The 12,709-nt window shown below is 38.1% G+C and overlaps 1 long non-coding RNA gene across 1 annotated transcript; it reads left to right on the top strand.

Annotated features, from left to right (window-relative positions):
- The first annotated feature begins 4,114 nt into the window (after positions 1-4,114).
- On the top strand, positions 4,115-11,273 carry LOC121889006. Its single transcript, XR_006093411.1, has 3 exons — positions 4,115-5,122; positions 5,573-5,644; positions 9,716-11,273. It is a non-coding gene; the product is annotated as an uncharacterized LOC121889006 (long non-coding RNA).
- Positions 11,274-12,709: the final 1,436 nt, after the last annotated feature.

Here is a 12,709-nt window from a genome sequence, read left to right as displayed (position 1 = left end):
TAGTAAGAACCTAAGACAAAGTCAGGATTTAAAAGGTTAAATAGGCAGATAAATAATTGGAATTGACGTCGATTTGGATTTGTTTCACAGAACGACGTCTGGCTATGGAAAAAGACGATCATCAGAGAGGCTTTTATTATATTAATTTGAAATGGGTCAGTGAACATTTTTGCCCTGTAATCACAGGCTGCATCAATTAGCTTTGCACATTTTGTCATCATTTGTAACCTTTATTAACAAAAATAAAAGCTGTCTGCAGCACAGCTGGGCAGCTGCAGACCCATATGGTAATGAATATCCATACAAACACTACAATGACCTGGCAGAGCTGAGGAGGAGAACAACAACAGAACAACAGGAAAGCCACCGTGACGAGAAAACGAACAGAAACAGAAACATTAGCTGAATGAACTGAAACCTTGAAGCCACTCAGTTGTTACAGATGTGGCTAATGATTCATTTTACCAGGAAAGTTTTGCACATGGCAGTCTTTGTTTTGGATCACCAAAACGTGAATTAACTATGCTGCTAATGAACTATATCCCCATGTGCTTTTCTCAGTGTTAATAAACACTTTGTGAATGTCAGATTAATCAAGGCCGTAGCTGGTTTTGTGCCAACAGTGGCAGATCCAGACTCCAGAGTTCAGAGGAGGTCAACACTCTGGTTTTTATCCTACAAAATAATAATAACAGTGTGCAGTCCACTTTTTTCCAATGTCTATGGATTGAAAACCTGTGGCTTTTTAACTTTTGGGCACAACAACTTCTTTAAAAAACATGATAAAGGCTGAAACTGAACAGATTACAAATTCTAGATGTGATTTTAGTAGGAAGAAGAGAACTATCTGTGCTGGATTTGATGCCCAAAGGATATGGGGTCAGTGACTAAGTGTGGTTAAACGGTCCAGGATTTCATACAGATTCCTTGGACTAATTAAGTACAAAGTGGCCGTCCCCCCTCCTTGACAAATTTTCTGGATCGAGGCTTGTGGGAAGACTTCTGAGTAAAAGTAGGATGTGGTTTTTTTATGCTGCTCCTCAAGGTTGGTGTGCGACAACTTAATTAAGGCTTCACTTGATCAGAATTGTGTGTTTCCAGCCGTGGCTGCATGTCTGCAGGGGGAAGACAGAGGAGATGTCTCCGCCCGGATTTTTTTTTTTTTTTTTTTAACAAAAAGCTGTTTCTGTCGACCGCAAGGTTGTGGGTTTGAACCCGCGGAATTTGACGGAAGGAAGTGAATGAGAAACATCAGATATGCCCTTGAGCAAGGCTGTAGTACTCAGGTTTTATACATCATCTTCTTGTTTTTTCTCTCTTTTTTTTTTTTTTTTTGACTTCCCTGCCCAGACTCTCTGGCTGCTCTCATAGCACACTGGAAAGGCTGCTGTTCTGTCAGTCAGCTGTCCATTCGCAATAAAAACCCAACACTTTTTAAAGTGTCCAACTGAGTCTACTACTGCTTACATATCTGCTCTGTAAATCACTCGTCCAGTGTTCTCCTTTGAGAAGAAAATCAGACGCCAAAGGGGAGAAATTTATATTTTATATTCTGTAATTTCATGAATGTGCCCCTTAGTTTAAATGAAGTTGATATAATACTCTGTTTAAGTAGTAGGCCTTATTTACATACATTCAAATTAAATCTTGAATGAAGCGATAAAGTGGCGTTCTGTCATCGGCAGAGCAGATGGTCACACTGAGCCTGATTGCATCCTGCTACTCAAGACTCTGAACAATATAAACATGAACACAAGTCCTGCACTTTAGCTCATTGAACGAGCCACCAAACAAACATTCATTGGAGAAAAGTGCACAACTAACGTTGGTTAGATGGCTAAATAGCTAATAGGCTGCTCAGCTGCAGCACATTAAACAGCATGTAAACATACCTGAAAAGGTCATTTCGGTGCTGGTTTGGTTGTTGCTCTTCAAAATCCCTGTTAGCGACACATTGTCTGTTCATGACTTGTAGCTACAGCAGTTTGTTTACTTTGTCACTGTTCAGTATGGTGTAACACCAGCAGCCTGCCAGCTAACGTCAATCAAACACAGACACTGACACGCCCGCAGCCGGATGAGACAAAAAGGAGCGTTTCTGATGTGATTTCCCCAAAGACCTTTTTTCTTCATTCTAATATTACTATTAACAATCCATTCAAAAAACTAGTTGAAATTATTTCTGACTGCAAAGAAGGATGATTAAATGTGATTTCAGTTGGATTTTAATGTCACCTGCACTGTTCTGTCATTTACACTTAGTGCAGGTGAAGCTTACTTGTGTGTCTTTGCCATGTAGAAACTCAGCATTTAAATTTTAAACGTGTAGTTTTATGCACAAATCTGTGGAAGGTGACTGAAATTATATTACACTTAACAACAGTCAGATGACAGTATGAATAATATTGCATGGGCGCTCATTTTTTGTTTTTTGTTCACAAGAAAATTTGCAAGATGAAACTGACTTCACTAGAGTATAATTGATGACGTCCACTGGAGGGACGGAGGTCTGTAGATTAAATGTCTGTAGTTCCTGAAGTGGATTTTTTATGTTTTAAAGTTTTTTTTGCTGTTGTTTTTATACCATTTGTGTTTCAGAGTTTCCTTTTTTTCAGTTTTTAATCATTTCAAGGTTTTTGGTGTGAGTTGTTTTTACAGTCTTACAGTTTTCTGTTCACTTTCGAGCTGTGATTGCGTGATAATTTTCATGAGTCTGTTAAGAAAAAAAGCTTTCTAAAAAGCCAAAACTTCATAATATAGCCTGATGGAAGTTATGTTGTGAGTCTGCGGTGTGTTCACACTGGCAAAATGACTAAACCAAAGTGAAAAATGGCAATTTACATTGTAAAGTGTGCTACATTCAGACCAAACATTTACTGCTGTAGCTCAGGAAACTGGTAAAGAAGCAGGTTTGGTGACTAAATTTACTATTCACAGCAAAACTGTAAGCCCTGGTTTATGTTCAGCTCCACCTGTCACCATCAGATTATTTACAAACAGTGTCCTCTCATAGGTGAACGCACCCATATTTGCTTACACAGTTTCCAGATGACAAAATGAAAATTTCGTGTTTGTAGGACATGACCCGACAACTGACTTTAATTTGTGTTACACAGCAAATCTGTGTCTCAGCTCGTGGGAATCTTTCGCTTCACCACTTTGTGATTTAAGATGAGGAGACAGGGATGTTTTGATAAAAACTCTAACTTGATGCAGAAAGAAAACAGACATGAAATGAAGTAATTATTATTTATGAAGAGCCACTGGCTCCATTTGTTGCGATTTCTCAGTCATTTAACCAAAAACTTGCTCCTCCTTTCAAGAGAGTCTTTGACATTTGGCTGTCAGAGACTCCACAGGGAACCATTACGCTACTGGTGGGAATGAAGAATGGTTTAAATTAAGAGAATATCTCTTTGTGTGAGAGGCACAGACAGGCCTTAATCCACTCTCATAAGCTGTCACGGGGACGTGCAATGACGCAACAAAACCGGGATGAACGTAGCTCCTTTGTTGTGACAAATAATCCTCTGATGAAGAAGATGCACGAGGAGAGAGAAAAAAGAAAAGTGATGCTGGAAAGACAGAGGAGCATATTTTACTGACAAAATAACATGATATACGACGAGAACAAACGAGGCGTGGAGGGGAAAATGTGACGACATTGACGCCAAACGCGAGAAAGGGAAGAAACTCAACGTGTACTGTAGGTTTCTCTTGTACGGAACAGACAAATAACAAGGAACGAAAATGAATAAGACAAAAAATAAGTGGCAGAGACATGTTGAGAAACAGAAGACTGATGGTTTTGTCTCTTATTCCTTCAAATTAGCACTTAATCCTTTTTCCCCAACATGTTATTTTCTCCTTAACTCATCCCTTTTGGTTTCTTTCTTTCTCTCTGTTTCTTTCGTTCTCATTCCTTTCATCCCTGGTTTATTTCTTCTTCTGTCTCTTTTGCTCATCTGTCTTCCTTTCTTCCTCCTATTTGTCTTTTTTTTTTCTTCTTTTAATGTTTAGCCTCTCTTAAATTGGTGCTACAGTATCAAGTTGATGATTTTAGCCACGCTGGTGGCACGGCTCTAGAGATGGCACCGCCACTCGTTCAGTCGACCGCTTTGATCCAGAGAGAAATATCTCAACTATTATCGAATGGATTGCCGTGAAATTTGGTACAGACATCCATGTCTCAGGATGAACTGCAATAACTTTGCTGATCCCTTAACTTTTAATCTAGCGCCAACATCAGTTTGAAATTTGCCCACGACTCCCAACCTTCCAGCATCCCTTCACATCAGCCTCAGCTGTACTTTGTATTCGCTGCTTGTTAGCAAATGTTAGCATGTTAACTTTTTTTTTTTTATTATTATTCTTCTTTCACTTTCGCCAGCACATTCTGATTGTGCGATCAATCAAATGAATTGTCACAGATCGGACGTTATATAATACGTGGAGATATTCCAACAGAACCCAATCTAGTGTTTATTTAGCCTTGAATAGAGAATTTTGGTTAAGTTCAGTGGAAAATTTTGGTCATGATTTTGCATACCTAAATGGCAAAAAAAAACGGCCAAACAGCTACTGCACATCAACCAGATAACCACATTTTGTGTTCTTTATGTGTGTGTTTGCCATGAAACCAGTTTTCTGTCTCTCTTTCTGCATTTATTGGGCACTTTCTATCCTTGATGGATGGTGTGGATTAGTGTCTGACATGGCGTCTGACCGCAGACTGGCATTTTACTGGGCAGCACCAAACAGCTCGTAACCCCGCTGCTCCACTCTCGTCTGTAAAACGTCTCTTGTGTGTCCTCGGGCTCAGATCTCCTGCTGACAGTCACACTGTTCGGTGCCAACGAGGCTGTGCACACATCTCGAGACTATTAGTCAGCACTACACGGGGGGGCGCAAAGCGTGTGTGTGTCCGTTTCCCACAAACATGAGGCACACAAGCATATAACATTGCCGTCTCTTTAGCTGTGTGAGACACACACTGCTGTTAATCAGGGGCTTATAAATAACACATGTAGCACCAGTTTCCCATGATGACACAACGCCGTTAGCTAGAAAGCACAGTTCATTAGGTCAACATGTGTTTGTCGAAGAGTGTGTGTAGCGTCAGGTGAGTTCATAATAACGGACGTGTGTGTGTATGTGTATGTGTGTGTGTGTGTGTGTGTGTGTGTGAGTACATTTGTGTCCGCCGGTATGACTCTGTGTTTGTGTTAAATCATGTTTACGAGTGTTTGTACCTGACTCAAGCAGTCATTTGGTTATTCGTACGTAAAGAGGCAAATAAAGACATCTGGGCTCAATGACTCAGCTCTGCGTATGTGTGTGTGTTTGTGTGTGTGTGTGTTTTCCTGCATTCTGTAACTCGTTTTCTGTCTTCGTCACCCATCCTTTAATCTTTTTTTCTTCTGACGCTCTTGCTGTGTTTCATCATCAGTGGTGGGAAAAGTTCAAACCCAGTTGTCTTGTAAAGTAAAGAGTTACTAGTTAAGACCTCAATATTTCATTTTTTTGGGAGGTTTTTTTTTGTAATTGCTGCCATTTTTCTCTCTTTTATTAGAGCACGTGCAAGACTTCTGAGGCAACAATCTGTCTAAAGTAGAAAGAAGAAGCTGTCATACTGTCACAACAGGTAATTACAGCCCTGAATCTTGACTAAAAGAAAGCTGCCAGGCAATAACATTTATAAAAGTTTTATAAGAGCCACGATCATGAATGTATTAAGAGAGCAGCTTTGCTACCAATTTGTCCAAGCGGCGAAACCTCAGTAGTGCGACAAAGAAATTCCCCTGCGGCTGCAAAAAAGCTAACTTGAACTGAAAACTGAGTTCAATTTTTGTTGTGAATTTTTAGACCATTACGTTTTAATATTTGCAAAACTCTCCCCAGAGCCTTGAGAAGCGTCGACTTCTGAGGATATGCGTAACCAACACATGGAAGAAATGACATGTCCTGCATTCCTTCAGAGCGTCCTCACAGCTATCATACACATGCAAACACTTGATTAAAAGTACGTGTACCGCTCTGTGAAGCACACGTCATGTTCCACACGACGAGGACGCAAAACAGAAGGAAGAAAAGAATTTTTCTTTGGAAACTTATTCCTGTCGCTTTGTGGAGGATGACATCCGTTAATACGACATATCTTGCTCGGCCACTTGATCCGATTATAATGTGTTTTTTTTTAGAGGCTACTGCAGGTGTCTCGCGTGTGCTTTAAGAGCTATACACAGTATAAAGAATAAGCTTGTGCTCGAGTGAAGCCGTGAAACAGAAGTCACCTGAGGAAGGAAGAACTACAACTAAAACCGTCCAGATAAATAAATAAATACTGCAACCTCTGAAATAATTAACATATACCTTTAACCTTTTTTCTACCCACTTTTAGCACTTACATCCTGCTCAAAAAATGTAAAATTACATAAATATGAACATTCAGAGCATCCTGCCAGATCATCAGTGTCATATATCCTTTAAATCTTGATGTCCAAACTCATTTTAAGGGTCTGACAATCAAAAAATAGGCCAACTATTTGAAATGTAGGGCGTTAAAGGGTTAAACAGATTTTTCTGGTCTCCCTAAAGCAATGCCAGCACTCTGAGCTGGAACGAACTGAAATGTTTTAAATTATCTAATATTTCACTGACATGTCAAGTGTTTCTAAACAGCTGATGATACAAAGAAACACAATGTTCTTAATACAGTACAAAGTAACTATAATAATGATAAGAGCAGGAACAAATTAGCAATAAACACAAGTTATTCTGCGTTCACCAGTGTTCCTCATTTCCCAGAAATCATAATGATAATCAGTTAGTCAGTTTCCCAGCTGGATAACTCTCTCTCTCTCTCTCTCTCTCTCTCTTTCTCTCTCTCTATACCTCACTTTTGCTCACGCACGTACACCACACACACACACACACACACACACACACACACACACATTTCCGAAATTTCCCCAGAGAGGTCTGTATCGAATCAGATCTAAAAGGCCAATTACAGTAATGCCGCCCGACACTAAAATGTTTTTGTATTCGCCGTGAATACCAGGGGGAAAAATTCAGCAAAAGCACACACACACATGCACACATACACACACACACACACACACGCACGCACACACACGCACACACATCATAACAATCCCAGAGCTATCAGGTCTCTGCTAAGCTTTAATAATGGGCTCCATTATAATTCAACTTTCTTCATATGTGGTCAGGAACAAAAAAGTAATGAAAAACTGGCAGGGCTTCACACACACACATACACACACATACACACACACACACACACACACACACACAGTAGTCTGTCAGTAAGAGAGAGAATTTGCTGGTCAGGCCGCAGCTATTTTTGGGGAATATTAGTAAAACTCACTGTGGATGAAAATTGAAAGCGATGAAGAGATAGGAGATGGAAAAGTAGGGATGAGCAGATTCAGAGGAGCAAACCACAGGCATCCACAGAGAGAGAGAGAGATTAATAATGTGGTTGTCCTATAGCTCAGAGGACATTTCCAGTTTTAAATCAAGTTACTTTAACAAATATTTGCTGGTGTCTTCAAGTGCTGTTAGGAAAACTCAGCTTCCAAGTCGTAAAAATCAATTCTCACTTGATATTCCAGGCTAAAAAAGCTGAAAAGCTCTAAAAACTCACTTTTAAAGCCAGTTTTAACTAAAATTCAGCTCTTAGTCTGATACTTTTATTTTTTGTCTTTTATTGTCTTTTACATTTGTTTTCTACTTTTAACACCATGTCTTTCCTGTTGTGTCTCTCCTGCTGCTCTGTTGTTGTGTTTAACTTCTTTTTTCCCCTAATTTGTATATCTATGTAAAGCGTCTTTTAATTTAAACACACACACATTTAATGCTCATGTGTACTAATTACTTCCAGACATAAATTAAAAAGGTTATATGGTGGCCAGCTGAGACAAAGTTAGAAAGCAAAGCAAAAGTCAAAATCTGTGCCATTGTGCAATAATAGCCTGGACATAGCAAACATGATTACACTGTAGGCCTGTCAAGATTTGGATTTACATGTTGAAGGAGTGTGCACGGGGCTTTAATAAGAGCAATACTCCATATTTTAAGAGTTTAGAGGATGGTGTTTTCTTATTAGCCTTAACAAAACCAAAAACTAAAGTGTAAGGAATGGATTAAACAGTTTGTCTGCTCTAACATAAGCTGTAAACATTAGCATGCCCTGCTAACTATTACTACCTAAAGTAGTTACCTTGTATTATTTCTAAAGACACAGAGTTCAGGCTAATGTTAGCGGCTCTGTCCTTTCCTTTACTTGGTTTGAGGAAGTTTACATGCCAGAAACTCCAGCCAAACTTGCATTAGATAGCGTTACATTTGCCAAATTCATCTGCTAGTCCTCCTCCTCAAATTCTTTTCTGTTGTAAAAATGAAACATGCCGTCTGAGAATTTAAAGCATAAACTTAACTTCTGTGTTGCTTGTCCAAAAGATAAGGGTTCTGTTAGAACAAATAACATGTTTATTACATTTTTATTCATAATACTGCAGGGTTAACCAGCTGCATTACATGAACAATGCTAACTAGCTTGAGCTGATCAAATTTGCTGGTGACAGTCGTTTAAAATTTTAGACGACAAAATCCACAGTTGTCAGCTAGAAGTAAGAAGCTGCTGTTGTATGAATTCAAGTAAAGTAAATCTACCAGCACAAATAAATGTGTGCATGTCAGGTATCTAGTTACATAACTTAGAGTTGAACATTTAAACATGAACGCAATATAAGCTGGAAGGAGAAAAAGACAAATTTAGACTGAAAAAGAGAAAAAAATAGATGAATCAGAGCATGAAAACATGAAGAAATGGGAGGGAAAACAACGAAAGAGTGAAGAATACAGAGATTTCTACTCAAATTTTACACTTTATTTTGTTTATTCTAGCAGTATCTTAGTTGAATATCAGGAATAGTGAGACAAAGGCAAAAAAAGGAAAGAAAAAGCAAAAACACAAAAGTGAAAACAGTAACTTAGATTTGAGGAAGAGTGAAGTAAAAGTAGAAAAATTTGAAATAAAAAGATCAAAATACATGTGTGTTTTTATCTGAAAATGTAATGACTTAAGAGAGAGAGAGAGTGAAAGTTACGAACACACACACACACACCCACACACACACACACACACACACACACACACACACAGTGGGTGTTTCTATAACCTTTGACCCCTCAGGCTCATCAATAACCAGGAGGCGAGGAGAAGTGTGTGTGCTGTCTCATTCGTCTTCATTAGACCTCTGTGTGTGTGCGTGTGTGTGTGTGTGTGTTTGGTACGGCAGCGTCGTCGTCATGCACACAAAGTTTCAGCGGATACACACACACGCAGGGTTCGTTCATTCAGGAAACAGTTTGTTAAGGAATTAAAACAACAAAACAAAATGTAAGTAGTTCATTTCAACATATAACTTGTGTTTATGGTAATTTTGTGGCTTTCGGGCCTTTTTTTTAAAGGTCAAAGCTTAACCGGCTTTTCATTTACACACACACACACACACACACGAAAAAAAAAAACACTTCAGAAAAACACACACGCACAAAGATAAACCATGTATTGTGCCAGTTTTGTTTTATATCTTTTTATCATCCCTGCATCTCCCTTCGGGAGGAAGGAAAGTTAAAACACTGATATCTGATGGACTGATTATTTAACTCTCTATCACACACACAGGAGCCAGACGGTATGCAAACCAGACCCCAAACCAGGAAGCTGATGTTGGCGTTGAAAGCTTCACCGCCATGTACGTGCGGACTGAATGACACTGGCAGAGACAACAACAACTTCCACTCGCTCTTTTTCTCTCCTCAGCTCACTGCAAATGTTCTTCCCTCAACGGCATCAAAACAACATTCACCATCTGAGTTTTATCTGACGCATTTTCACGCAAACAAACTAATTCTTAACAGGTCGGGAGGATACGTAAGGCATTGCAAAAGTGACAAGATTAGATATATTAAGAAATAGTCAGCACGCATACTAATACTGTGTGTGTGCTTGCAAAACGAAGGAGCTGCTCACAGCTGGAAAAAATTTAAAGTATATTGCACAACATTGGTGAGACAGCTCCAGGTAGATCTCGGAAAACATTAAAAAAAAAAAAAAAAAGTATTAAATATTTGGAAAAACAACAATAATTGTCAAGTTCAAGTGGAAGAGACATTCCAAAGTGGCGTTTTTATACGATTTCCTGTAAAGTATGTCGATTTCTTGTATACTCACTGCAAAAACAGCCTATAAAGATTTAATTATAGCGATTAGCTTATATTTTATACAATTAGTATGTACTGAGGTATTGGTTGTTAAACTGCTATTGAAACACAGCATTCCTCTTTTATGCTGTAAAGATTTCCCTCTAAAATCAGGCTTATATATACACAAGTCTTGATATTGCACCTGTTTACGCTAATTGAACAAATGTGTTATTTTTCGTCTTGTTTTTACTTGCTGATATTTTTAATGTTTCCCAGAAAAAACAAAAATGAGAATCAAAGAGCAGCAATAATCATAATAGACTAATAAACAGTAGATGCAAATACAGATAAGTGGGATTGTTATTTTACATCATTGCATCATTTTCTATAATTTTCGTGATGTCATTGGTAAGAATAATATGTCAGTTATGACCACTTAAGCGTGCAAAATATACAGTATATCGCTATTAAAGCTCCACTTTTTGAATTAATTTAGTTTCACACTTACTTAAAGTCTCACAGAGCCACAAAAGTAAAATTATAAACTTAAGAAAACACAAAAAGACATGAGAACATGTAAATAATTAGTCAGTGAGGATACAGACTGTAACTGCGGTTTGTTATTACTGCCGTTGCTACTCGTATGAAGGAAGAAAACAAGACTCGTGTCCTCTTTCTCCTCTTTCACCTGCCGTTCAGCTCACAGTGGTTTGTGTTTTGGAGGAAGTTATTCTGGTTTGTTATACAATGACTTCCTGTTTCTATAGTTAGCTGTTCCTTGTCTGCTAGAACACACTATCAAACCTGAGCATCACACATACACACACACACACACAGACACAAACACACACATACACAAAGTGATCTGATTAAAAAAGGCATAAAGATGAACAGATAGTGTGTGGTGGTGAGTGTGTGAGAGAAACACTGATAATAGAGGAGATACTTTTGCTGGTGTGTGTGTGTGTTTGTGTGTGTGTGTGTGTGTGTGTGTGTATGTATGTATGTGTGTGTGGTCCTCCACTGACCTCTCATAACCCCAGGATGACCTTGGATGACCTCTCACCTCTGCGAGTCAGAGAGAGATCAGAAAGCAGCGGCGTTAGACCAGAAAACAAGATCAAATGAACAAAAAAACTTTAAAAAACTAATCCATGAGGAAGTATAAATGTTACATATGTTTAACAGAGTTACATTTCACACTTTTTACGATCTATGTGAGAAAAAAACATAGAGGACTGACATGTTGAGACATGTTTAGACAAGTTTAGATTGGCAAAAACAGATGACTTGAAACAGGCTGAAATGAAGAAGTCATGAAGTGAAATGTAACATAATTAAATGATGTTTAACAACTGCTACTTGTAGAGTTAAGAGATAAATTTAAGACATTTAAAGATTATTTAACCTGCAGAATTAGAAAAGAGGTTTTGATACAATTTTCTCATAAGGCACCTTTTATTAAGAGTTTATAATTTGTTACTAATGGTTTTATTGGTGGTTAATCAATAATGTACTAATGCTTATCTATTATAAGCCATTTATAAGAACAAGTTTTGGGTTGCCAGGTTGTGAAAAACCCCTTTGACTAGATTTGATCCTTTATATTTGGTAGATTCAAGACTCAAGAAGTTTGAATTCATGAAAAAAGGAGTTAAAATAAATTTAAATTTTAAATTCTAAAGGTTAAAATCACAAAGTATATAAGTTACATATAAGTTAAAGTATTGCACAGCTTAGTATTGTGCAAAAAAAAGACGCAATCCTGAGCAACAGGTCATAAAGTATACTACATTATTGCAAATATTGCAAATAACAGTGTGTTGAAAATACAGATAACTGTGTTCAACGTTCAGTCAGAGTGATCGGAGGAGAGCAGTGTACAAGGGAGTCTTTCATGAGCCTGATGGTCTGGAGGATAGAAGCTGTTTGCCAGTCTTGTGGTTCTGGATTTCACGTCTCTGTAGCATCTGCCTGAAGAGGCTGTGTTGAGAGTGTTAACTGTCCTTGATGATGTTGGTTATAATACTGTTTAAAATGTTGATAATCATTAATAAATGAGTTGTTGGTGAGTAGATATTAGTCCAGATCCTCCATCCATTGTTTTCTGGAAGGTAAGAGATCACATATCCAATTCCCAACCTGGCAACTCAAACATTATTCTTATTAATGGCACCTAAATCCTCTATAAAAGGGGGACTTATTCAAATGTGTTACCAAAGTTTTAGATTCAAAAGCACCAATTACTGAGTAAATTCTTCAAGTAACTGCGGTATTGCTGGTTAAATTGTGAAAATGTTAGGAGATCCTTTAAAAAACAAATTCTAGGATTCACACCAAAAACCATTAATTTGTTCCTTACTTTAGAGCTTTGTCTTAAACTTTACACCAAACTTCATTAAATTTATTGGTAAAAAAACTTGAAGGAACACAACACACGTATTGTAGCGACACGCTGTCTCGCAAAGCACAA

The sequence above is a fragment of the Thunnus maccoyii genome, chromosome 22, assembly GCF_910596095.1.
Source record: "Thunnus maccoyii chromosome 22, fThuMac1.1, whole genome shotgun sequence".
In the NCBI taxonomy this organism is placed as follows: domain Eukaryota; kingdom Metazoa; phylum Chordata; class Actinopteri; order Scombriformes; family Scombridae; genus Thunnus; species Thunnus maccoyii.
Note: the sequence above shows the minus strand (reverse complement) of the source record. Positions and strands in the feature narration are given on the sequence as shown.